The 24,444-nt window shown below is 45.6% G+C and overlaps 1 protein-coding gene across 3 annotated transcripts in view; it reads right to left on the bottom strand.

Annotated features, from left to right (window-relative positions):
- sgcg (sarcoglycan gamma) overlaps positions 1-7,029 on the bottom strand; it is a 329,148-nt gene extending 322,119 nt beyond the window's left edge. The window contains exon 1 of one of the 3 annotated variants that reach the window (XM_033022761.1): positions 6,907-7,029. The gene's annotated coding sequence lies outside the window, so the exon portion shown is untranslated. Of the gene's footprint in view, positions 1-6,560 lie in introns of all 3 variants that reach the window. The other 2 variants (XM_033022759.1, XM_033022760.1) reach the window with 2 other exon arrangements.
- Between the last annotated feature and the right edge of the window lie 17,415 nt (positions 7,030-24,444).

Genomic DNA, 24,444 nt, shown 5'->3' with positions numbered 1-24,444 from the left:
AGCAGCGTTTCTCAACCGGGGTTAACCGGAACGCTAGGGTTCCGCGAGAGGTCGCTAGAGGTTCCGAGAGAAATAGTGATAAATAGGCTAATCATATGTAAATGCATTTTTGAGTCATTTTTGTGTTTAATTTCATATTCGTAATTTTATTATACACATACAGCATATTTAGTGACGTCTATACAGCACCAGTGTGAAACGGCCTTTGGTGGTCAGTGGACAGAAGCTGCACGTGACGGGTTCGTGTATCAAGTGATTCTTTCGCAAGTCAGTGAGCAGCAATGATTTTGGCGGTTTTCACTCACAGTTACCCCTATTTCCACAATTTTTAAAGCGCTTAAATTGACCATTTTGGCGTTTTTTAACAGGTAAGAAAGTATTTTATTGCGTGTGTAACTAGTGTACGCCGGAAGCTGCCTTATACACCAAAAGGATTGAGTTACTCCGTGCGTCATGCCCTTTGACCTGATGTGCAACCACCCTATAAAGATCAGATATAACCCCGGACAACAGATCTACTCCCACAGTCCTAATAAACACCTTTGTACAACGCTTTGTAGTATTTTGTTGGTGTTCCCTTCACCATGCGAACTCAGAAAACTGGGATTATCTGGAGAATAAAGGTACTCCGATACCACAGATGGTGCAAGGGTTTCCCTTTACATGACGTTAGGTTGGTTAAGTGAACAAGCGTAATTTTCAGTCGCTCTGACTATCCACATCATCGGTTGCACAACTCCGTACCTCCCTGCCTCCCTACCTCCCTGCCTCCGTACCTCCCTGCCTCCGTACCTCCCTGCCCTCTCCATACCTCCCTGCCTCCGTGCCGCTCTCCACTCTCCCCGCTCTCGAAAACCCGATGATGTATTTTGGGAGGCATTTTTGAGAAAGGAGATGCGTAAAATGTGCACATTTAAAAAATCAGGGTTCAGATATACAAACCTTCAAAAGCAAATGATATGCCACATTTTCAAATGGGAAATAATGCTTAAGAACCCAATAGAAAACTTGTATAAATCATTGGTTGGGCCATAGTTAGAATATTGTGTTCACATTTTCTGAAACGACATGTCCTTCAGCTAACAAAAATAATGAATAATTAGTCTGTTAGTCAATTAGTTAATGGTGCAGTAACGCTTGGCTAGCAGTCACCGTTGAATGGTATTTGATATACTAGTTATATGAATGAAAATAAATGAATTTTATCCCTAACAACTAAGTTCAGGTAGACAGCAACATGGATAAGGGAGAGCCAGAGGATGTAGTGTACCTGGACTTTCAGAAAGCCTTTCATAAGGTCCCACACAGGTGATTAGTGGGCAAAATCAGAGCACATGGTATTGGGGGTAGGGTATTGACATGGATAGAAAATTGATTGGCAGACAGGAAACAAAGAGTAGGAATTAACAGTTCCCTTTCAGAATGGTAGGTCGCGACTAGTGGGGTGCCTCAAGACTCGGAGCTGGGACCGCAGCTATTCACAATATATATTAAAAGTAACATTAGCAAATTTGCAGATGACACAAAGCTGGATGGCTGTGTGAACTGTGAAGAGGATGCTATGAGGATGCAGGGCGACTTGGATAGGTTGGGCGAGTGGGAAGATGCATGGCAGATGCAGTGTAATGTGGATAAATGTGAGGTTATCCACTTTAGTGGCAAGAACAAGAGGCAGATTGTCATCTGAATGGCAGGTAGACACAAAATGCTGGAGTAACTCAGAGGGCAGGCAGCATCTCTGGAGCAAAGGAATGGGTGACGTTTCGGGTCGAGACCCTTCTTCTGTATGGTGTCAGATTAGGAAAAGGGGAAGTGCAACGAGGCCTGGGTGTATTTGTACATCAGTTACTGAAAGTAAGCATGCAAGAAACGGCAGGCAGTGAAGAAAACTAATGGCATGTTGGCCTTCATAATGATAAGATTTGACTATCGGAGCAAAGAGGTACAGGGCCCTGGTGAGACCACACCTGGAGTATTGTGTGCAGTTTTGGTCTCCTAATTTGAGGAAGGACATTCTTGCTATTGAGGGAGTGCAATGTAAGTTCACAAGGTTAATTCCTGGGATGGCAGAAATGTCATATGATGAAAGAATGGAATGACTGGGCTTGTATCCACTGGAATTTGTAAGAATGAGAGAGGATCTTATAGAAACATAAAATGATTAAGGGAGTGGACACGCTAGATGCAGGAAACATGTTCCCGATGTTGGAGAAGTCCAGAACCAAGACCCACAGTTTAAGAATACGGGGTAGGCCTGAGATGAGAAAAAAACCTTTTCTCCCAGAGTGTTGTGAATTTGTGGAATTATCTGCCTCAGAAGGCAGTGGAGGCCGACTCATTTGATGCATTCAAAAGAGAGTTAGATAGAGCTCTTAGGGCTAGTGGAATCAAGGGATATAGGGAGAAGGCAGGAATGGGGTACTGATTGTGGATGATCAGCCATGATCACATTGAATGGCTCGAAGGGTCGAATAGCCTACTCTTGCACCTATTTTCTATGTATCTATGTAAAATGCTGGAATAACTCAACGGAACAGGCAGCATCTCTGGAGAGAAGGAATGGGTGATGTTTTGGGTCGAGGTCCTTTTTCATACTGATGTCAGCGATGAGTGGGACAGAGATAGAATGCAGTCGGAGACAGTCAGGCTGGTGGGCGAACTGGGAAGGGGAGGGGATGGAGAGAGAAGGAAAGCAAGGGCTATTTGAAGTTAGAGAAGTTAATGTTCATAGCGCTGGGGTGTAAGCTGCCCAAGCGAAATATGAGGTGTTGTTCCTCCAATTTGCACTGGGCCTCACTCTGACAATGGAGGAGGCCCAGGACAGAAAGGTCAGATTGGGAATGGGAGGGGAATGGCATGAATTCACAGCTTTATCCTGCGCCACTTAATCCAAGGGCGAGCGGACAGACGGATGAAAACAACGATCATAGAGCGGAATAGATGGCGTTTCCGGTTGAGACCCTTCTTCAGACTGAGTCAGGGGAAAGAGGAACAAGAGATATAGACGGTACTAAGGACAAATGAATGGAAGATATGCCTATATATCCCGTTCCCTTTCCTTTGACTGTCAGTCTGAAGAAGGGTCTTGACCCGAAATGTCATCTATTCCACTCTATGATCGTTACTTTCATCCTCTGAGAGAGAGATGCAAGAAAGCAGCTATGACAATAATACACAATAAACAATAATATAAATACACAATAAACAGGTTATGCATTCTTGTACTCTTACATGGGTATGACCGCACATAAACAATGCCCCCCCCCCCCCCCCCCCCCCCCCTTCCCAACCTCAGCCTCACGGACCTTAGAGTACCCCTAGTTCCTAAAACCCATTTCCATCACTGCTTACAGCGCCAGAGACTCGGGTTTGATCCTGTGGGTTTTCTCTGGGTGCTCCGGTTTCCACCCACTCTGCAAAAGACATACAGGTTTGTAGGTGAACCTGTAAATTGTTCCTAGTGTGTAGGATAGAACCAGTGTGCGGCGCACGGACTCAGTGGGCCGACGAATGCATTTCCACGCTAGATCTCTAAACACTGGCTGAAGCAAGCTGGATTTTATAGCACTAGGGAAAACCTCGCCTAGAAACTCGCTGAACGCACGAGGCTTACGTTATTCCGAAAGATAATCAGTTGATGTAACCGGCAAAGCTGGATGTGGCGTGAAATCCGAAGCGCCGCCGCTGCAGCCCTGTTACAAGTTGAAGCCCTGCCGCGCTAACACGGGAATGCCAATTGCGTGGGAAGGAGCTGCAGATGCTGGTTTACACCGAAAATAGACACAGAATGCTGGAGTTCCGTCTCGACCCTCTCTGGAGCATCTTCTCTTCAGAGATGCTGCCTGATCCGCCGAGTTACTCCAGCATCGTGTGTCTGTCTATCTTCAATGCCAATTACTCTGTGCCCGATGCGGTTGGTTTAAATGACCCCTCGGGTTTGTTATGCAGCGATGTCATGTTGCCCGGCTTTAATGCAATCAAACGGCAAGAAAATAAAAGTTTGGTTGAAAAGCGATCCATAATTGGAGGAGTATTCTTTAGACATCAGCCCTCCCCTGCGCAGGGAACAATTCTCAAACAAATCAACGGAATGGCGTTCACTCGAGAAAGAGTGAAGATGAGCCTACATTTATTGCACTTTTCGGCGTGGGCATGGTTAACAAGGAAGCCAGCGCCTAATTGCGGGCTCGATATCTTAGACACTTGTGGGTCCCACGAGCAAAGATACCGTCCCCCGCGAAACGCATACGACATCTTAGGGATCTCGAACTAGAAATTATATAATGAATAGGGAGCACAACAACTCGAAGCAAGGTGTTATAAATTTAAGGTGAGAGGTGAAAGTTTAATGGAGATGTGTGGGGCAAGTTTATTTACACAGAGAATGGTGGTGGCCTGGAACGCATTGCCAGGGGGCGAATCGTGGAGGCTTTTAGATAGGCACATGGAAGTGCAGGGAATGGAGGGACATATCACCTCAGGGCGGATGAGATCAGTTTAACTAGGCAGCATGTTCGGCGCCATGATACCAAGTTACCCACCACTCGTTGGGTAAAAAAAGTCAGCCCTCAAATTCCTATTAAATCTAAATGTTTCCCCCCTCACCATAAACATATGCCTTCTGTCTCTCGATTCCCCTGCTCTGGGCTAAAGACTCTGCATCGTGTTCGGCGCAAACATTGGTGTTGTACTGTGCTTTGTATTTACGTGTGTTAAATATAGTTTTAAGTGGGAATTGGATTAGCGGGATGTGCATATCAGTTATAAGCAAACCAGTGGATTCAAATATCCCCAAATTAAAAACGTAGTAACTTCTTTGAAACATTAATTGCCATCATACAACAGCTCTTTCATTGTTCTAAACCTTTTCACGCCCCTAGTTTCCCTCTCCCCTGACGATATCTGAAGAAGGGTCTTGACCTGAAACGTCGCCTATTCCTTTTCTCCAGAGATGCTGCTTGTCCCGCTGGGTTAACCCAGCATTTTGTGTCTATCTTCGGCGTAAACCAGCATCTGCAGTTTCTTCCTACACAGCTCCGAATAGTTTGCATCTTAACTCCAGCCTGAATACCACAAACGTCCAACTCAACAAATATCAGGACAAGAGTAGCCACAGCACACCCTGATATCGCGTCTGAACACAACATTCCCGCGGGAGCAGCCATTCTGATGGGTTTCCCCCGTTTTAAAAAGAAATTCTGAACAGGTTCCGCGAAATGTTTCGCTGATTATGGATTCGATGTCAAAACCTGTCGGCGTTATAAATGTACAGGGATATCAGAGCCCACGCTGCAGACTCCGTGCGAATGGTGTTGCCTCCCAGCCACCCAGTCTTTACCGGCTTGGGAACCTGCTAACACAAGTGCGGGCGACAATAAAAAATAAAGCATTGCTATTATTTAGAATATGCAAGAAGGAACTGCAGGTTTACACAGAAGATAGACACAAAAAGCTGAAGTAACTCAGCGGGTCAGGCAGCATCTCAGGAGAAAATAAATTATTTATATGTATATAGCAAGATAGAGTCAGAGAACATCTTATCATTCTACAAGCCATAAACCACGGCCACTGCGTTTGCACTGTGCAACGGCGCCAATATATCCGGGCTTCAGGGACGGTTTTATTAACATGAGCAAACACAGCCGACGGAAGGGTTGCTTTGAAATGTGCTATTAAACGCTATTTAAACGTCATCGGGTGATACATGTATCAATGAACGGCCCCGTTTCTTATTCTGCGGCAGGAAACTGCAAAAAAACACTTTTTTGATCTTATATTAATCCACATTCGGGTGGCACAATTCCGCAGCGGTAGAGTTGTTGCCTTACAGCGCCAGAGAGCCGAGTTCGATCCTGACTTAAGACTCCTGACTCTGTACGGAACTTGTAAGTTCCTCCTGTGACCTGCCTGGGGTTTCTCCGGGTGCTCTGCTTTTCCTCCCACACTTATAATAGACATACGGGTTTGTAGGTTAATTGGCTTCGGTAAAAATTGTAAATTCTCCCTAGTGTGTAGGGGTGGCACAGTGCGCGGGATGGCGCGAATTCGGTGGGCCGAAGAGCTTGTTTCCGCACTGCTATCGCTATTCGTGTTTAGTTTCGAGATACAGCGCGAAAACAGGTCCTTCGCCCCACCAAGGCTGTGGCGACCAGAGATCACCCCGTATACTAATACGGTCCTACACACTGGAGATAACATACAATTTTACTGAGGCCAATTATCCTACAAACCTGTACGCCTTGGAAATGTGGGAGGAAACCAGACCACCCGGAGAAAACCCACGCAGGTCACAGGTAGAATGTACAAACTCCGTACAGACAGCGCCAATATTCAGGATCGAACCCAGATCTCTGGCGCTGTAAAGCAGTAACTCTACCGCTGCACCACAGTGCCGCCCGAAACTAAACCTTGCTTTGGACAAGAAATTCTCCGTTGTTCTAATGTTCTCCGTTAGTTTAAAGCACGGCTGATAACAAAGGTCTGTTACTTCAGAAACAACCATCAATATAAATCCCAATTAACAACAACGCGGCGTGTGGCAGAAACTGTAATAACCTTACCTGAAGCCACCTGCGTGAATCGGAAACCCTCATCTGTTACGGGATAAGCTGGCAATAATTGAGCGCTCTGCAACAGTGTTAGACAGTAACAAATTCTGACAAGTTCATTTTCATCATCACACCACGCCTTTTTACATGGTAACAGCCGGCCTACCTAGCGTGAAATGTGTTCATTTCAGTCGGGCGGCTGGCGGCCAAGATTTATACTCTGCAATATTCACGCACCCTTGACAAATTACATCTGCCAATCAGCTCTCATATTGTTTGCAGTAGGATTAATTCTTCTACACGTGGCATCAACAATTAAAATAATCGAGAAACTGTTTTTGTTTTTGTGGGTACAAACCCTTGAAAACTCCAGTGCGTGTGGTGGAACTGCAACAAGCTCTCCCTCCCTCGTTCGTTCTTCTCCCGGGCGAGACATTGAATCATATATTCCTGGACTGGTTGAAGACCATATGGTCGAGCCGGTTGCAATACCTCACACGGCAGAGGATCTCCCTGCTCCAGGCTTCACGGCGCCTGCGCTCGTCATGCAGTCTGGGATTTGTAGTTCATCTTCCGTCTCCTCGCCAAGACCTCTAATCAGAAGATAGACAGCGGGTCAGGCAGTATCTCTGGAGAAAAGAAATAGGTGACGTTTGGGGTCGAGACCTTTAAACTAAATTAACTAATTCAGGAAAAAGGGAAAGGAGAGATATAGATGGTGATATAGAGCGGTATAGATATAGAGATAACAAATTTGTTCTTTTTCTCTCTGTATCTGTATCTTGACGTATAATTAATCACCATCGCTGGTTGTCGCATACGTCACCGTCTATATCTCCCCTTTCCCTTCCCCCTGACTCTCAGTCTGAAGAAGGGTCTCCACCTGAAACGTCATCTATTCCTTTTTTCCAGAGATGCTGTCTGACCCTCTGAGTTACTCCAGCTTTATGTGTCTATCTTGGGTTTAAACCAGCATCTGCAGTTCCTTTCTACACACCTCTAATCAGAAGATAGAGACAAAACAACTGAAGTGACTCAGCGAGTCAGGCAGCTAAGCGTTGTAGAGTCATACAGTATGGAAACAGGCCCTTCGGCCCAACTTGACTGGACATCGACCAACATGTCCTATCTACACTAATCTCACCTGCCTGCATTTGGACCATATTCCTCTAAATGTGTCCAATCCATGTACTTGCCTAATTGTTTCTTAAACGTTGCAATAGGACCAGCTCAACTACCTCCTTGGGCAGCTCATTCCATATACCTACCACGCTTTGTATGAACATTTTGCCCCTGAGATTCCTATTAAATCTTTCCCCCTTCACATTAAACCTATGTCCTTTGGTTCTCGATTTCCCCTACTCTGGGCAAAAGACTCTGTGCATCTACCCAATCTATTCCTCTCATGATTTTAAGATCACCCCTCATCCTCCTGCGCTCCAAGGAATAGCATCCAAGCCTGCTCAGCATCTCACTATAGCTCAGATTCAGATTCAATCTTTATTGTCATTGTGCAGTGTACAGTACAGAGACAACGAAACAGACCACAAACGAAATAGCATCTCACCCAGAAGAACGAACATAGAATAATGGAACAGTAAAATATATATATGTACATACAGTAGCAGTAGTGCAATTTTTCTGGGGGAAGGAGTGTCCGGGGGGGGGGGGTGACTGGCAATCACCAAGGTGCAGAGTTAAGTTGAGGAGGGTAAACAGTCTGTGGTTGGGGTGAGAGCAGCCCTTGACGATGCTGCGCGCCCTTCGCAGACATCGCTTGCTCTGGACAGACTCAATGGAGGGGAGTGAGGAACCGGTGATGCGCTGGGCAGTTTTCACCACCCTCTGCAGTGCTTTCTGGACAGAGACAGAGCAGTTGCCATACCATACTGTGATACAGTTGGTAAGGATGCTCTCGATGGTGCAGCGGTAGAAGTTCACCAGAATCTGAGGAGACAGGTGGACCTTCTTTAGTCTCCTCAGGAAGAAGAGATGCTGGTGAGCCTTCTTGACCAGTGTTGAGGTATTGTGGGTCCAAGAGAGTCATCAGAGATGTTGACCCCCAGAAACCTGAAGCTGGAAACACGTTCCACCTCCGTCCCGTTAATATGGATGGGGGTGTGCATGCCACCCCTAGACCTTCTGTAGTCCACAATGAGCTCCTTGGTCTTGGAGTTAAGGGCCAGGTTGTTGTCAGCGCACCATGCTGATAGGAGCTGGACCTCCTCCCTATAGGCAGACTCATCGTTGTCGCTGATGAGATCCTGGGGTCCTCTCAACATCCTCATAAATTTTCTTTGTACCCTTTTCAACTTTCAGCATCTCTGGAGAAAAGAAATAGGTGACGTTTTGGGTCAAGACACCTCCTTCAGACTGAGAGGCAGGGGAGAGGGAAACTGGATGTATGAAAAGGTACAGTACAAATCAGAGCTGGCAGCGATGATTCAAGAAAGGTGGAGTCCACAATGGTCCATTGTTGGCTGTGGAGGAGGTGATATGGACTATCCGAACTCTGCATCTCTTGCGCCCATCATCGGCCTCCCACACTCACTGTTGCCCAAGATTGGGGCACGATAGTGCATTTTTTATCGCTCTGCCATTTCTCATCATGGTATCTAAATGGAAACCTGAGAAGGACATAAGCTGTGAGCACACAACTCAAAGAGAGTAAAAGTGTAAAGCGTTAAAATCATTGAGGCCGATTTGCCTTTAAAATTCCACTTTTAAAGCACGTTATATTCAATAAATATAAACATTTCCAGGCAGTAGAAATATTATTTCATAATTTCCCCAATCATTTCACTATAGCATAAATTTTTAATCAAAAACGTATCAAATCTCCTCTTAGCCCTCTAAATTCTAGGGGAAACTAGTTAGTGTAAAGGTATCATATAATTTAATCCTTGGTACCCTGGTACTTGTAAATCTACACAGCCCTTCGTCCAAAACAAACGTGTTCTTTCTAAGGTGTGATACCAGAACTGCACACAATACCCCAGAAAAAGCACAAAGTGCTGGAGTAACTCAGCAGGTCCGGCAGAATCACTGGAGAACATGGATAGACGACAGGTAGGCACAAGTGCGATGAGCTTGGATGGGGCATCTTGGACGACATGGATGAGTTAGACCAAATGGCCTATGAGTTTGCGTGCCGTATGACTCTATCCAAAATACATTGGAAGCCATTTGCCATGTTTTGCCCATTTGCTCAATCTAATGTCGTTTTTGTCCCTGGTCATCTCTTTTGTAGCATTTGCTTTGTAATCAAAATTGAGTGAATTATATATAGCTGTAGGGATTAACATGATAGACACAAAGTGCTGGAGTAACTCAGCAGGTCAGCAGCATCTCTGGGGAAAAAAGGTTAGGTGACGTTTCGTGTCGGGACCCTTGTTCAGACTGTGGTTAACATGATAATCTTTCAGACTAGGATTTTAGTGGTTGGGATACAATGATGGGATACAAATAGTGGAACTAGCAAGACAACTAGGGGCGGGGAGGGTAGGGGGGAAGGGGTGGAGACAAAGGGAGTGCAAGATTTACTTCAAATTAGAAAAATCAATATTCATACTGCTGGTATAAATTAGACCTCTAATCACATGGGGTATCCAAACCCTGCACCTCTTGCACCCGTCATCGGCCTCTCACAGCGGTTATTCAGCTTTTATTTGTGTTATTCAATAGTTTGTTTCAAGTTCTTCAAGAAAGACATGCTTTCCTTACCTTACTGGCACCATTTAATTATGAATGATTGTTTGCATGATAGCCTGCTCTCAGATGAACTGTCTAGAAAGCGAACTCAATGTAGTGTTGCCGGTAACAAATAAGAACACGGTCAATTTCTTTCCCATTGATTAAGTAAGAATTGTGCAGGTGTATGTTATGATCTCTAAGGCCTCGGGGAATCCTTCCACTCTGAAAAATTGCTTTATCTTGCTTATAGCTATCAGTGGTATACATGGAAGCAGAGGGAAGTTTCTGCAGCAAGCAGTCAACCTGTGCCTTGAAGCATGTGTCTCTCTACAATAATTGGCTGATGCCGATGATGGGCCTGGTGTCAACCTGGAATGGTCCAGGATCTGCCATATGAGAGCTCATCACCATTTTCTCTCCTCGACACTTGATAGCTGCATCAATCTTCCTCTCAATGAAGTCCAACAGCACATTTCCAGTAAACCCACAACAGTTGAGTGTGCAGACAGATTCGCTGATACATTATAGATTATGAAAAATACAGTACAAAGGGCGACAAGCGATTCCTTTCCTTTTAGTACCTTAGCTCGTCTTGTAAATTCTTGTTCCAGTATATATCTTCAAAAGAACATTTCACAGATAAGTACTCCATCCTAACCCTGTCCAACTGGTTCATGATTAACTGCTGGTAGACTGCATGATTTAGCTGCCTCTGGACCTTCCCAAGGACAGCTTGTTTACCAAATAGTAACAGACATCTATTCTATACGGTGATTGTATGACCTATCTGATATTTATCACATTAATCATTATAGGTATACCTACATCATCCAAGACTGATTAAAAAGCTAAGGTTTCAAGTTTTGTTTTTAGTTCAGTCCTACATGTTGTCAAAAATATATCCTGTATCTCTGCAGGAGGGATATTAATATATGTGCAGAAATTTGGCGGGACTTTGTCTGAAGAAGGGTCTCGACCTAGGTGGCACAGAGGTGCAGCGGTAAAGTTGCTGCCTTGCAGCGCCAGAGATCCGGTTTCCATCCTGACTACAGGTGCTGCTGTACCGCATTTGTAGGTTCTCCCTGTGACCGCGTGGGATTTTTATGGGTGTCACAGAGTCATACAGCGTGGAAGCAGCCTCATCTACACTAGTCCCATCTGCCTGCATTTGGCCCATATTCCACTAAACCCGTCCTATCCATGTACCTGTCCAAATGTTTCTTAAAAATTGTGATAATATACTTCTTAAACATTGCGATAATACCTGCCTCAACTACCTCCTCCGGAAGTTCCATATACCCACTACCCTTTGCATGAAAAAGTTACCCCTCAGGTTCCTATTAAATCTTCCCCCCCTCACCTTAAACCTATGTCCTCTGGTTCTTGATTCCCCTACTCTGGGCAAGAGACTCTATGCGTCTACCCAATCTATTCCTGATTTTTTGCTCCTTTATAAGATCACCCCTCATCTTTCAACACTCCAAGGAATAGATTCCTAGACTTCTCAATCTCTTCCTATGGTTCAGGACCTGTCAACATTCTGGCAACATTCTCGTAAATCTTCTCTGCACCCTTTCTAGCTTGACTAGATCTTTCCTATAACATGGTCCCTAAAACTGAACACACTTCTCTAAATGCCTCCTCACTAACATCGTATACAACTGCAACATGGCCTCACAAATTTTATATTCGATGCTCTGACTGATGAAGGCAAATGTGCCAAAAGCTTTTTTGACCACCCTATCTACCTGAGATGCCACTTTCAATGAACTATGTACCTGTACTCCTAGATCCCTCTGCTCTACAACACTTCCCAGAGCCCTGTCATTCACTGTGTATGTTCTGCCCATGTTAGTGCTCCCAAAATGCAACACCTCACATTTCTCCGTGTTATGGTGCTCCAGTTTCTTTTCCATTCCGAAGATGTACAGGTTTGTAGGTTAATTGGCTTCTGTAAATTGTAAATTTTCTTTAAAGTGTAGGATAGTTTAGTTTTTAGTTTAGAGATATAGCCCGGAAACAGGCCCTTCGGCCCACCGGGTCTGCGCAGACCAGCGATCCCCGCACATTATCCTACACACACTACGGACAATATTTACATTTACCAAGCCAATTAACCTACAAACCTCCACGTCTTTGGAGTGTGGAAGAAAACCAAAGATCTCGGAGAAAACCCACGCAGGTCACGGAGAGAACATACAAAATCCATACAGGCAACACCTGTAGTCAGGATCGAACCCGGGTCTCCGGTGCTGCATTCGCTGTAAGGCAGCAACTCTACCGCTGCACCACCGTGACTGCTAATGTATGGAGTGATTACTGGTCAGTGCAGACTCGTTGGGCCGAAGGGCCTGTTTCTGCACTGTATCTCTGAAGACTTGATTTGTCACCTGTCCTTATTCACTAATAGTTGGCGGCGCGACTTACCCGTTGCAGCGGCCCCTACAGTCTGTCTGTCTTTTTTTTATTTTTTGTCTAGTTAAATGTAGTGTTGGTGTTTTTTTAATACTGGTTTTAAATGTGTATATGTGGGGGGCGGGGGGGGAGAGGGGGAAACTGTTTAAAATCTCTTCCCTGTCCGGGAGACCCGACCTTTTCCCTGTCGGGTCTCTGTTGTCGTTGGGGCCTAGAACCGTGGAGCGGCCTCCAACCTGAACGACCCGGGGGCTCGGGAGACTGCGGAGCTGCGGACTACTCACCATCGTGGGGCTGGCCGGCATCGGAGCGTGGGGAGCGGTGGTGACTCGCTGCTGCGACTCGACTCCTTGGGCTCGGAGGCTCCAGCAACGCAGCCGCAGGTCCGGTGGACTGGGACATCGGGAGCTCGCGGGTCCAGGGGGAGAGACCGCTTAACGGCCCGTGTCGCGGGGTTGGAACGACCCAGAGCGGGGACGTACATCGCCCAGCACGGCTTCATGGCCGTGGGACATTACAGCGCCCGCTGGGGACTCCAACATTGTGACTTTTAGACCGGGAGCGGGGCCGTAAATCGCCCGGCACGGCCTAAAATGGCCGTGGGACTTAGCATCACCCGTCTGGGGCTTGGACATCGGGAGAGAAATGGAGAACAGGGGAGAGAAAAGACTTTGCCTTCCATCACAGTGGGTTCACTGTGATGGATGTTTGTGTGAATTAAATTGTGTGTATGTCTGTAGGAAATTGTCTTTGTTTGTATGGCTGTGGAAACGGAATTTCATTTGAGCCTCACTGAGGCTCAATTGACAATAAATGGTATTGTATTGTATTGTATTGTGTTACTCCAGCACTTTCTGGCCTTTTAAAGTTCTTTTAAGCTTGATTTGTTTTCATGGTACTTCCACCTGTATTAGCTCGACATGGTCAGCATGACATTAGACTTTAGAGATGCAGCACAGAAAACTGGCCCTTTGGCCCATTGATTACGCGCTGTCCAGCAATCACCTTGCAGCCTAACATACACACTATGGACAATTTACAATTTTACAGAAGCCAATTAACCTACAAACCTGCATGTCTTTGGAGTGTGAATGGAAACTGGAGCACCCATAGGAAACCCGCGCAGTCACAGGGAGAACGTACACAGTCGTAGTCAGGATCGAACCCAGGTCTCTGGCGCTGTCAGGCAGCAACTTTACTGTACTTAAAATCAATTTCAACAAAGAAGATAATAAATGGGCAGTCAATGAAAATAGTGAGTTTGCACCTCCTTTGTGTTGAGTTTCCTTATCAATCTACTGTCAAATGGATGATTACCGATTCAATTTTATGATTATGTTTAAAAATTTCCATGGCTTAGTTTGTTAATCATTATGTTAATCAACAACTTGACTGATGGCTCTGACTTATTGTTTATTTATTATGACATATTTTAAAACTAATATTGACAACTTCACTGTGTGTTCGAAATTATATAATAAATTGGTAGCATTGGTTTCCTTTCCATATTGAAAATGTAATAAAATGGATATACAAGCCAATATACAGTATAGAGCTGAAATAAAATAAATAGACATGGGAACATCAAACAATTCACCATGACATTTATTCAACTTATCAATGTTTTTATTGAGTAAATATAAACTGGAATAGCATCTCTCATATGCATATGTCTCATTTGTTTTGGTCAATAATTTATTGCTCTCAAGGCAATTTTAAGGCTGAATAAACAATTTTTTAAAGGATTTATACTGTTCAGAAATAGAAAGATTGAAAACCCTAACGATTAATTAATTCAAAAATTCAGTCTTTCTATAATCTATATCATCATATCATATCTATCATATCTATATTACTAAAAGTCTGATCTTGACCACTTCCTGTTTTTCTGTTTCATGATTTTAGAAAAAACGCTGCCACTTACGGCTGTGATTTTTGGCCATCTTACTCAGAGTCCCCCTCCGCTGCGCAGGACAAGAGGATTTTTCCCATCGATGAAAAATAAAATAATTATTAATGTTTAAAACATGTTGAGATTCTCTCTGCTGCCCCTGCTGGTGGGAGGGACTATAAAACCCGGAAGTATTGTGCCTCAGTCAGTCTCTGCAAGATGGAGGAAGCGAGAGGGTCACATCTCTCTGAGCTGTGAATAACACTGAACACATGTCTACTCAACTGTGAGTGCCCTTAATGTGATTTGAAAATCAAAATGTGGTTGGTTTGAAATGCGCTCCAAGGAATAGCGTCCAAGCCATTTGGTGCATTTTTGCACCAAATATATGACCAATATTTCAGAAATAATTTTGGTTGAGTCAAGAATAATGAGTGGTTGGAATGGGATGATTGGGCACATTGTTGTATACATTTTTTTAAATCAAGAATTGTAGCTGTCCTTTTTTAATAATCAAGTTGTACTGTAAAATGTTATGTAAAATGTTATAAAGGAGCATGCAAACACGGCAAATAAAATATTGTAAGTTTTGCAGTAAATAAAACCTTTTTTTAGAATATGTTTTGTGTGTTGATTTGATTGCCTGTTACTGTTCGACTGTGTTATTGTGTGCACATTAAAAAATATGATGCAAAATGAAAGTCGCAAACTATGGAATACATATTTTCAGTATTATTATCAAGGAAAAGATAGTTCCAATTGTTTGGTATTATTCATATGGAGGGGGAAATATAATTGCTCTAAAACCTACCTTAATTTTGCAATCTCACTAAAGATAATCCCCCTTTCCCTCTCCCCCTCCTCCTCTCCCCCCCCCACCTCTCTCTCCCTCCCCATCTCTCTCCCCCTTCCCCTCTCTCTCCCCCTCTATCTCTCCAATCTCTCTCTCTCCCCCTCCCCTCCCTCTCTCTCCCCCCTCTGTCTCAACCCCCCCTTTCCCCCTCTCACATCCCTCCCCCTCTCTCTCCCTCCCACACAGCGATACTCCAAATCTGCGCAGCAGACACCGTAGCCTCCCCGGATCGGAGAAACGGGAACTCCCGCAACGCAATATTCCGCTACTTACCTGGAGTAGACACCTAGGATCTTTGGTAGACACAAGGCATCGAGGTGATTGTGTGAAGTGCAAATGGAGGTCCGAATCCGCCCTGGCCCACTGCACACGCGCAGAGAGACAGCATCATTTTGCATCGCTACTGTGTCACCAGCTTCCCCCAACTGCGCAGGCATGGATGGTCGCAATATTTTTCCCCAAAACTTCCTGCGGGCTGGAACCAGAATTTCGGGTGTTATAACGCTCCAATTTTTTTTTTCTCAGGATTTTTTTTACTCTGGGAAAAAAACACCTTGGCCAGAGGCCCCCTAGATTTTGAGGCCCTAGGCTTAAGCCTATGAAGCCTAAAGGTAAATCCGACCCTGCCGAGGCCCCCCTAAATCTCGAGACCCTAAGCTTAAGCTTGTGAAGCTTATATGTAAATCCAGCCCTGCATAAGTGGATAGGGCGGGAATGGGGTAAAAGGAGCGAATTAATGATATTAATATAATATCAAGGGGGCATTAGTTTGTGTGTGGGAGGGGTTGGTTAGTGTGTGTGTGAAGCCAAAGGCCGCCCCCCCCCCCCCACTCCCCCCGTAACAGCTCCCACTTGGTCTAATTAACTACTAAAACTCTGAGCTTGTATGTGGATGTGTGTGTGTGTATAATCACATCTTCTCGAAAAAACGACGCACAAACGGTCACATTTTTACATATTCCGGTAGTGATTTTTCCCATGGAGTCCTAAATCACCTTATCTGAAAAAATCATTGTTTATTTCTCGAGTTAATGAAAATGTTCAAATATCTGAAAAAATGGGTGTGCGTGCTGCCGTCTTGGATCTGCGCACTGCGAGTGACATCCCCGCCACCTCTCTCCTCCCTATTATTCAAAACACACAGCCCTCTCACCCCGCCCCCACCTCTCCCTCTCCCCCTGTCCTCTCCCCCTGTCCTCTCCCCCCTCCTCTCACCCCCCCTCTCCCCACCACCTCCTCTCCCCCACCTACTCTACCCCCCACCTCCTCTCCCCCCCCACCTCTCCTTCCTCCGCCCGTTATTCAAAAGATGCTCGTGGGTCGCTTTCTCTTGGCGCTTTCTCTCGGCTACTCTCTCCCCCGCCCCCCCGGCCTCTCTCTTCGCCCGGCCTCTCTTCCTCCACACCCTCCCCCCGGCCTCTCTTCTACCCCCCCTCCCCCCATCTGCTCCGTCTCCCCGCCTTCCTCTCCCCCCCACTCCTTTCCCCCCTCTCTCCCCCCACTCCTCCCCCCCCCCTCCTTCTCCCCCTCCTTCCCCCGTTATTTAAAAGGCGCTCAGGGGTCGCTCTCTCTCGGGGATTGCTTGTTGGGGAGGTTGCTGCCGCAGGCCGAGCCCGTGCCAGGCGACTGCACCTGGGCAGAAGCGGAGCCTGGAGCTGGGAGGCGTTCGTCAACCAGCCCTCCCCTGTGATGCCGCGCCACCCCGCCCCACCCCTCAAACTCTACCCCCTCCCTCTCTGCTACTCCCCGCTCCCTCTCTGCCCCCCTCCCTCTCCCTCTCTGCCTCCTCCCACTCCCTCTCTGCCCCTGCCCTCCCTCTGCCACTGACGTCCCTCTGCCACTAACCTCTCTCTGCCCCTGCCCTCTCTCCCTCTACCCTTGCCTGCGAGTTGGGGGCTATGCGTGAGTGGATAGGGCGGGGGATGGGGTAAAAGGAGCGAATTAATAATATTAATATAATATCAATGGAGGTGGTTAGTGTGTGTGTGTGAGGGGGCTGGTTAGTGTGTGTGTGTGTGTGTGGGGTGGTTAGTGTGTGTGTGTGTGTGTGGGGGGGGGGGGGGTGGTGGTTAGTGTGTGTGTGACGCCGCAAGCCGACCTCCCACCCATAACCGCGCATGAGGTGAGTCAGAGGTGGAAAACAGTTTAAATAGAGCGCGAAGAAGCAGCCAGACAGGCCACCTGGATCTTGGACAAGCAGAAACAAAGAAAACAGAGACAAGCGCAGATTAGCTGAAGCCTGTGGGAGGAGGAGAGTCAGAGGTGGGAAACAGTTTAAAACTGAGGAATTTGGTTTGTAAATTGGTAAATTAGGCAATTTATCAGTCAATATTAGCAAGACTGCTCTAAGGGAGCGGCAGTGAGGGAAGTGCCTTGTGAGTAAAGTGTAAGTCCTTTGCTCGAGAGTCTTCGGCGAGGCTGAGGAGAGGAAGTTATGCAAAAAGCTCGAGAGGAACGGAGCACGGTGAACACATGACAGGACAGATGAGACAGTGTGAGGCTTGCAGAATATGGGAGCCCAGGGACATGGATGGAGCCTCTGGCTGCTACAACTGTGGCAAGTGCTTCCAGCTTCAGCTCCTGAAGGACCGTGTTGGGGCACTGGAGAAGCAGCTGGATGACCTCAGGGCCATCCGGGAAAACTAGAGTTTTCTGGACAGTGAGGTTGTCACGCTGAGGATACGGGAAGAAGGAAGGTGTATGATTGAGATAAAGGGTGGTAATCATGGAGTGCAGGAGACCCAGGTGGCTGTGCCTATTGAAAACAGGTACGCCCTCTTGGGAACTGTTCGGGGAGACGATGTTTCCAGTCCGAGCGGCGGACACATCGGTGGCTCCAAACCTAGAGATGTGACTCGACCGGCGAGACCGACGTCGGGCAGAGCCCTAGTGGTGGGTGACTCCATTGTCCGAGGAGCGGACAGGAGATTCTGTGGCGGCAGACAAGACGCGAGGATGATCTGTTGCCTCCCTGGTGCCAGGGTTCAGGATGTCACGAGCCGAATTCAGAACATCCTCGAGAGAAAAGGTGAACAGCCGGCAGGAGTTGTGCACGTAGGCACAAACGACATCAGGAAGACGAGGAAGGAGGTTCTCCAACATGAGTTCAGAGAGTTGAGAAGACTGAAATGCCGGACTTCTAGGATGGTTTTCTCTGGATTGCTTCCAGTACCTCGTGCTAGTGAGGACTGGAACAGGGAGTTAGGGGATCTGAATGTGTGGCTGAGGGGCTGGAGCAGGGAGCAAGGATTTAGATTTATAGACCACTGCGATCTCTTCTGGGGTAGGAGTGACCTGTACAACAGGGACGGGTTACACCTTAACTGGAGGGGGACCGACATTCTGGCAGGCAGGTTTGCTGGGACTACATGTGTGGGTTTAAACTAAATAGTAGGGGGGAGGGATTGACAAATTGGGAGTATAAAGATGGAGTTGAAGGGGAAGTGACTACAGGAAAAATTACAAAAGATTCTCGAATTAATGGGAAGGAAAGTTCGAGAAGGGATAAAAGAGTAAGGTCAGGGCCTATTGCGAATGGTGCGAGGGGGGGCGTGAATATGGAGGTCAAAGTGTTGAATATGAATGCGCGAAGTATAAGAAATAAAGTGGACGTGCTTGAGGCTCAGTTAGAAATTGGCAAATATGATGTTGTGGGAATTACTGAGACATGGCTGCAAGAGGGCCAGGGCTGGGAACTGAGTAGTCAAGAGTATACCTCCTATTGAAAAGACAGACAGGTGGGCAGAGGGGGTGGGGTTGCTCTGTTGGTGAGGAATGAAATTCAGTCCCTTGCAAAGGGTGACATTGAAACAGAAGATGTGGAGTCAGTATGGATAGAACTAAGGAATTGTAGGGGTAAAAATACCCTAATGGGACTTATCTACAGGCCCCCAAACAGTAGCCTGGACATAGGGTGCAAGTTGAATCAGGAGTTAAAATGGGTATGTTGCAAAAGTAATGCTGTGGTTATTATGGGAGATTTAAACATGCAGGTAGGCTGATAAAATCAGGTTGGTACTGGACCCCAAGAAAGGGACTTTGTAGAGTGCCTTCATGATGGATTCTTAGAGCAGCTTGTATTGGAGCCTACCAGGGAGAAGGCAATTCTGGATTTAGTGTTATGTAATGAACCGGATTTGATAAAGGACCTCGAGGTTAATGAGCCATTAGGAAGTAGTGACTATAACATGGTCAGGTTTAATCTACAATTGGAGAGGGAGAAGAGTAGATCGGAGGTGTCAGTGTTGCAGTTGAATAAAGGGGACTATGGGGCCATGAGGGAGGAGCTGGCCAAAGTTGACTGGAAAGATACACTAGCAGGGATGACAGTGGAACAAAAATGGCAGGTATTTCTTGGAATAATAGAGAAGGTGCAGGATCAGTTCATTCCTAGGTGGAAGAAAGATTCCAAGGGGAGTAAGGGGTGACCATGGCTGACAAGGGACATCAGGGACAGTATAAAAATAAAAGAGAAGTACAACATAGCAAAGATGAGCAGGAAGCAAGAGGATTGGGTAATGTTTAAAGAGCAACATAAGATAACTAAAAAGACAATACGGGGAGAAAAGATGAAGTACGAAGGTAAGCTAGCCAAGAATATAAAGCAGGATAGTAAAAGCTTCTTTACGTATGTGAAGGGAAAAAAATTAGTTAAGACCAAAGTTGGACACTTGAAGACCAAAAAAGGTGAACTTATTATGGGGAACAAGGAAAAGGCAGATGAGTTGAACAGGTACTTTGGATCTGTCTTCACTAAGGAGGACACAAACAATCTTCCTGATATAGTAGTGGCCAGAGGATCTGGGGTGACGGAGGAACTGAAGGAAATCCACATTAGGCAGGAAATGGTGTTGGGTAGACTGATGGGACTGAAGGCTGATAAATCCCCAGGGCCTGATGGTCTGCATCCCAGGGTACTTAAGGAAGAGGCTCTAGAAATCATGGATGCATTGGTGATAATTTTCCAATGTTCTATACTCAGGATCAGTTCCTGGGGATTGGAGGGTAGCTAATGTTATCCCACTTTTTAAGAAAGGCGGGAGAGAGAAAACAGGGAATTATAGACCAGTTAGCCTGACATCGGCAGTGGGGAAGGTGCTGGAGTCAATTATAAAAGATGAAATAGCCGCGCATTTGGATAGCAGTAACAGGATCGGTCCGAGTCAGCATGGATTTACGAAGGGAAAAGAATGCTTGACTAATTTCTGGAATTTTTTGAAGATGTAACTAGGAAAATGGACAAGGGAGAGCCAGTGGATGTAGTGTACCTGGACTTTCAGAAAGCATTTGATAAGGTCCCACATAGGAGATTAGTGGACAAAATTAGGGCACATGGTATTGGGGGTGGAGTGCTGACATGGATAGAAAATTGGTTGGCAGACAGGAAACAGAGAGTGGTGATTAACGGGTCCCTTTCAGAATGGCAGGCAGTGACTAGTAGGGTACCGCAAGGCTCGGTGCTGGGACCGCAGCTATTTACAATATACATCAATGATTTAGATGAAGGGATTCAAAATAACATTAGCAAATTTGCAGATGACACAAAGCTGGGTGGCAGTGTGAACTGTGAGGAGGATGCTATGAGAATGCAGGGTGACTTGGACAGGTTGGGGGAGTGGGCGGATGCATGGCAGATGACATTTAATGCGGAGAAATGTGAGGATATCCACTTTGGTAGCAAAAACAGGAAGGCAGATTACTATCGTAATGACGTCAAGTTGGGAAAGGGGGAAGTATAGCGGGATCTGGGGGTCCTTGTTCATCAGTCTATGAAAGTAAGCATGCAGGTACAGCAGGCAGTGAAGAAAGCAAATGGCATGTTGGCCTTTATAACAAGAGGAATCGAATATAGGAGCAAAGAGGTCCTTCTGCAGTTGTACAGAGCCCTAGTGAGACCACACCTGGAGTATTGTGTGCAGTTATGGTCCCCTAATTTGAGGAGGAAAATTCTTCATATTGAGGGAGTGCAGCGTAGGTTTACAAGGTTAATTCCCGGGATGGCGGGACTGTCATATGCTGAGAGAATGAAGCAGCTGGGCTTGTACACTCTGGAGTTTATAAGGATGAGAGGGTATCTTATTGAAACATGTAAGATTGTTAAAGGTTTGGACACGCTGGAGGCAGGAAACATTATCCCGATGTTGGGGGAGTCCAGAACTAGGGGCCACAGTTTAAAAATAAGGGGTAAGCCATTTAGAACGGAGATGAGGAAACACTTTTTCTCTCAGAGAGTTGTGAGTCTGTGGAATTCTCTGCCTCAGAGGGCGGTGGAGGCAGGTTCTCCGGATGCTTTCAAGAGAGAGCTAGATAGGGCTCTTAAAGATAGCGGAGTCATGAGATATGAGGAGAAGGCAGGAATGGGGTACTGATTGGGGATGATCAGCCATGATCACATTGAATGGCGGTGCTGGCTCAAAGGGCCAAATGGCCTACTCCTGCACCTATTGTTTATTGAATGGCAGTGCTGGCTCGAAGGGCCGAATGGCCTACTCCTGCACCTATTGTCTATTGTCTATTGAGGGGACAGGACCCAACGGGTCCCACTTGGTCTAGTATCTATTAAAAGTCTGATCTTGTATGTGTATTTATTTATTTGTGCGTGTGTATGTTTGTGTATAATCACATCTTCTCGAAAAAACAACGCGTTAACCGAAACATTTTTACATATTCCGGTAGATATTTTTCCTCTGGAGTACAAAAGTGCCTTATCTGAAAAATTCATGCTTTATTTCTCGAGTTATTAATGAAAATGTACAAAAATCTGAAAAAGCTTTGGGGAAAAAATGACTGTCTTCTTGCTCGAATTACATCACCACCCACCACTCACCTCACAGCGGCAGAGACTTGGGTTGAATTCTGGCCTTGGGTGTTGTCTGTGTGGAATTTGCACGTTCTCCCTGTGAGTGCATGGGTTTTCTCCGGGCGCTCCGGTTTCCTCCCACTCTCTCAAGACCTACAGGTTTGTAGGTTAATTGGCTTTGGTAAAGATTGTAAATTGTCCCTGGTGCGTAGGGTAGTGCTAGTGTACGGGGATCGTGCTGTAACTCTAAACTAATCTAATCCATAATTCGACCTCAGCCTTATCCTGTAACCTTTCATTATTTCCTCTTCCACCTGCTTTTGTCCCATCTGTACATAGCTACTGACTAAGCTTCATAGAAAGCCTTTATAACCAAACTTCTGAAGATTTCTTTCTCTGAAGCTAAATAAAAGGCAACTGCAAAATCTTTTTCTCGGTGGAACATCTAGGTTGAGATTTTATTAATTGTTCCAGTCAAACATTTATTTCAGATAAAACTTGAACATTTACAAAGCCATTGAAGTCCCATTTTGAATCAATGTGCCCTGCAGATAATACTTTCAACAACCTTCAGTTAAGATAGATGAATTCTGGCTTAAATGTATTCTTGTAAATTGGTTCATAGACATATGACATAAGTGCAGAATTAAACCATTCAGCCTATCAAATCTGCTCCACCATTCAATCATGGCTGATATATTTTCCCCTCTCAACCCCATTCTCATGCCTTCTACCTGTAACCTTTGAGACTCTTACTAATCAAGAATCTATCAGTCTCTGCTTTGAAAATGGTCATTGACTTGACCTTCATCGCCGCCTCTGGCAATGAATTCCACAGATACACCACTGACTTAAGAAATTCCTCATCTCCATTCTAGAAGTACGTGCTTTTATTTTGAGGCTGTGCCCTCTGGTCCTGGACTCTACTGGAAACATCCTCTCCACATGCACTCTATCTAACCTTTCATGAATTGTTAGGTTCCATCTATTACTTGGGGTTAGATAAATTGAGGTCAATTTGCCACATTTCAATTCCACCTTCACCTCAATTTAGACTCATTCTTGTCCACCCTCATCTCAATTCAATGACACATTATTGTCACATTATTAACACTTCTTAGTTAATAATTCACGTACAGTGAAATTCTTTGTTTTTGCATACAATCCAGTAAAATCATGCAGTTGACCTCACCCAGGCAGTACACAAGAATCACCACCGTTTCTGGTGCCGACAAAGTTTCAAAGTTCTTAGAAGTCTTAACTTCTTGCAACGACGACCAGGTCTGCTGCCGCACGTGGCCACAGGCGGCTCCCTCGTCGGGTCCACCTTGCTCTCGGTGACCCCTCCACCGGGTCCCCTTCGCTCTCAGCGGCCCTCTGCTGGGCACCCTCTCACTCTTGGCGACCCCCCCCCCCCGCTGGGCACCCCCTCACTCTTGGTGACCCCTCCACCGGGTCCCCTTCGCTCCCAGCGGCCCCCTGACGGGCACCCCTCACTCGGCAACACCCCGCCGGGTATCCCCCTTTGTTTGTAAAAACAATTTAGCATTTCTTTATGAACTGGGACATTTGATATCCTCTAAATGTTGCGGTTCTTGTGTAAATACCCTACCTTTACTTCCAGAATATCGCAGAATGTCAGACCCTATACATCTGAATGAATGCCAAAGCTTCAAAGCAACGCAGGTGAGAATTGCCTTAAATAGAAATCTGAGTAAAATGATAATTCTCCAGAAGAAACACACAGGTTAACAAAGAGTCATGTTAAACAGAGGAATTTAAAGTGAGCACATCCTTGAATCTTTTTTTTCAGATGGGTAGCTTATTGACTTACTTTTGAATTGAAAGTACCCTGCAGGCTAGATTCATGTACGCACTTGACATTTATTGTCAAAAGAATAATTGCTTGTGTCAGAGGATAATGCATCACTGAGCACTTTAAATTGCAATTTCTCAAATTCATATTTGTAAAACAAACCTTTTACCCAAAAAGGTTTTTGAGATATTTGCAGAATTGACGATAACAAATTTCACACTTCACGACTGAGCAGATTTAGGGCCTATTATACTTCTTAGTTAATAATGACTGTTAATTGCCATTAAATTTGCTGTATTGCATTATTAAATTGGAAATAGCTTTAAATATTACTCCTCTTAAGAAGCATTTCTGCAGTTGGAAACCTTAGAATGACAGAAAAGATGCTTGTTCTTATAAAATCAAACAACATAATGGGCTGCACAGTGG

This window comes from Amblyraja radiata, chromosome 6 (assembly GCF_010909765.2).
Source record: "Amblyraja radiata isolate CabotCenter1 chromosome 6, sAmbRad1.1.pri, whole genome shotgun sequence".
Taxonomy (NCBI): Eukaryota; Metazoa; Chordata; class Chondrichthyes; order Rajiformes; family Rajidae; genus Amblyraja; species Amblyraja radiata.
The sequence above is the reverse complement of the archived record's forward strand: the minus strand, read 5'-3'. Positions and strand labels throughout refer to the sequence as shown.